This window comes from Arvicanthis niloticus, chromosome 18 (assembly GCF_011762505.2).
Source record: "Arvicanthis niloticus isolate mArvNil1 chromosome 18, mArvNil1.pat.X, whole genome shotgun sequence".
Lineage (NCBI taxonomy): Eukaryota > Metazoa > Chordata > Mammalia > Rodentia > Muridae > Arvicanthis > Arvicanthis niloticus.
Genome location: NC_047675.1, coordinates 49,674,108 through 49,676,992, shown reverse-complemented (window position 1 = coordinate 49,676,992; position 2,885 = coordinate 49,674,108). Strand labels below are relative to the sequence as shown.

At 51.0% G+C, this 2,885-nt stretch overlaps 1 long non-coding RNA gene across 1 annotated transcript; it reads right to left on the bottom strand.

The window, feature by feature from the left end:
- Positions 1-425: 425 nt before the first annotated feature.
- Positions 426-2,580, bottom strand: LOC143435014 (uncharacterized). Its single transcript, XR_013104975.1, has 2 exons — positions 2,352-2,580; positions 426-872 (listed from the first exon to the last, which is right to left on the bottom strand). It is a non-coding gene; the product is annotated as an uncharacterized LOC143435014 (long non-coding RNA).
- Positions 2,581-2,885: the final 305 nt, after the last annotated feature.

Genomic DNA, 2,885 nt, shown 5'->3' with positions numbered 1-2,885 from the left:
TGGGGTCTTGCAACGTGTCTAGATGATCTACCATTCTCTATGTGGCCAGATTGGCTTTGAACTCATGGTGATCTTTCTGGTTCAGCCTCCAGGGTGGCAGTATCTATAATCCCTGAACCCGGAAGATCAGGAGGATCACTCAACAACTTCCTTACCCAAAACAAACAATAACAAAAAACAAACAAAAAACCCTCAACAAACAGAAACCCTTGGAGAGTTCAGTTCTGTGTAATCAAGGACTCCTGTTTTTCCTCTTGAGTCTGGTCCCAGGGAGTACTGAGAGGACCAGGATAGAACAGAGGAGATGACAGTGTGGCGGCTTGTACTCTTCCTCAACGCTTTGGGGCAAAGTGCTCTGGTCAAGAGAGAGAGAGTGGGGCTCTTGGGAAGAGACTCGAAGAATGGAGACAAGACAGAGGTTCTGATCAAGTCTCAAGTCTCAAGTCTCTTTTATTGAAGGGAATTCTGAGGTATTTATATGCTTTTTCCACGTGCCTTGTAGGCGCGTGGATACCCCGTGCCTTGCAGGTGTTGATATGATGTAAGCCTTACAGGAGTCTATAGCGTGGACAGCACGTGCACCGTGCACCTTACAGGCATATATGGCCTGGATAGCACGTGGACAGCACGTGAACTGCATGCCTTGCAGGCATGGATACCACGTGCGCCTTGCAGCTGGGGGCAGTAAACAGCAACACAAAATATGTGGGATATCAGAGTGTGCTTCAGCTGTTGTAGGCTGGTGAAAACCAAATCTCTTATCAGGGTATATGGTTCCAGATGGCTGCAAAGATAATCTAGCCGCTTTCTGCTAAAAGTCGGCTCCCAACATGACAGCTCCTCACTTCTGGCCACCACAGCAGCAATTTGTTCTAGAAAGAGGGAAAGAGAAGAAGAAGAAGCTTAGATTTGACTTTAAATGGTTAATTTCAAGGCTGAAGAGATGGCTAAGTGGTTAAGAGCACTGCTGTTCCCGAGGTCCCAAGTTCAGATCTGTGTCATCCCCACTTGTAATTCTAGTTCTAGGAGGTCCTACACGCTACCTGGGTGTATGCAGTGCAAAGGAATACCCAGGCAAAAAAACACTCATACACATAAAATAATGAGAATTTTCAGAAAGTGGTTACTCTTGCCAGCCTGGAGGACATTCATCCCTTAAGCTGTTGAGCTGGGGGCCAAGAGGAAGGAGCAGGAAGTACTTGTGGGGCATGGGAAGGAACCTGAGTCCTGTTGTGTGTAGCTGGGTTGTAGTTCACACCATGACTCCCTGGGGTTTAGAAATCCTGCACTGATGGGCAGGACACTCTCAAGAAAACTCAAGTCTTCGTGGGCCTCAGGCCTGGAATCTAAAGGACTAGTCTGTTTCCCTCATCTCCAGCTTGTTCAAGGCAGACTTAACCTCACTCACGTGTCACTCACCCCCTCCACCCTGTGACTCCACATGTAGGCGAGGCTCCTGTCTGACTGTGAAAACATACAGAGAGGCGGAAATCTCCGGATCCAGACAAATATGGGGTTTTTAATATTCTTATTTTATTGGGCTTTTTGAGAATTTTTGTTTGTTTTTGTCTTTTTCCACATAGCCCTGGCTATCCTGGGACTCTCTTTGTAGACCAGGCTGGCCTGGAACTCAAAGAGATCCACATCTACCTGCCTCTGCCTCCTGGGTGCTGGGATTAAAGGCTTAATTAATTAATTAATAATTAAATTAATTAAATTAATTAAAGGTGCTCAATGTCTAGGCCAAACATGGGGAATTTTCTAAGATAGGAAAACAAAACAAATCAGATAAACAAACTACTAATTACTTGGGTTCTTTTTTCTTTTTCTTCTTTTTTTTTCCTGTGTCTGTCTGAACTCAGGTAACCTGGTGCTCATGAAGTGAAGGCTGCATTACCCTCTCACTCCCGATTTTAATAAATGACTTTTCCAGGGTTGGACTGGGATAAAAAGAGGAAGAATCCTGCAAGTTTGGAGACAGACAGATTCTGCATTTGGAAGTCTGATGTTTCGCTCCTTAAGATTTTTTTCCATTCGTGTTGGGTTTTAGGAATATATTGAACTAAAATACTGATGTTAAGGTTGTTTTTCGACCTCCCTCCCTCCTCCCTCCTCCCTCCTCCCTTCCTCCCCCCCCCCCCTTTTTTTTTAAATAAAGACAAGGGCTCACAATGTAGCCCAGGCTGACCTGGTACTCTCTATATAGACCAGGCTGGCCTCGAACTCAGAGATCTGTCTCTGCCTTTCATGTGCTGGGATTAAAAGCGTGCACCCGTCTGAACTCGTACTTAGGGCTCACTTGCACTTCGTTCCGCTCGAGTGAACTTCCACAAACTCTCCCCCTTCCTCACCCCAGGCCTCCATAGAATACCCCGCGCATCTCCTTAAGACCGCTGCTCGCGGGGCCACTTGCACTCTGCCGGCCTCCGCGGCACCTCCTACGTTCCAGTCCTCCAGGACCTCGACACTTCGCCCGCCGACCGCACCGAGGCGGAGGCACCCTGAGGTCTCAGGCGCAGTCTGTAATCTGCGACCTGAGTGTCGCGCGTGCGCACTCCGCCAGTGACCGGCGAGAGAAAGGGCTCGGACTCTCCCGGGTTCACGAGCCGCGGAGGGCGCAGGAGCGCGAAAAAGCTTCCGCGTGCGGCTGGCGGGCGCAGGCGCTGGCGACTGCAGCCTAGACAAGCCACTGCCGGGGACCTACCGGCTGGTCGCCGCCCAGGGGTGGACCCTGCGCGGCGGAAGGCGCGGCCCGGGCGCCCGCCCGATGGGGCGGGAGGGGCAGGCCGCTGCTGCGTCCCCGCCCTGTGCTCGGGCCGGGCCGGGAGGGTCCCGGGGCGTGCGGCCGGGCCGGCTCGTGAGACGGTCCGCGCAGACGCAGCGCC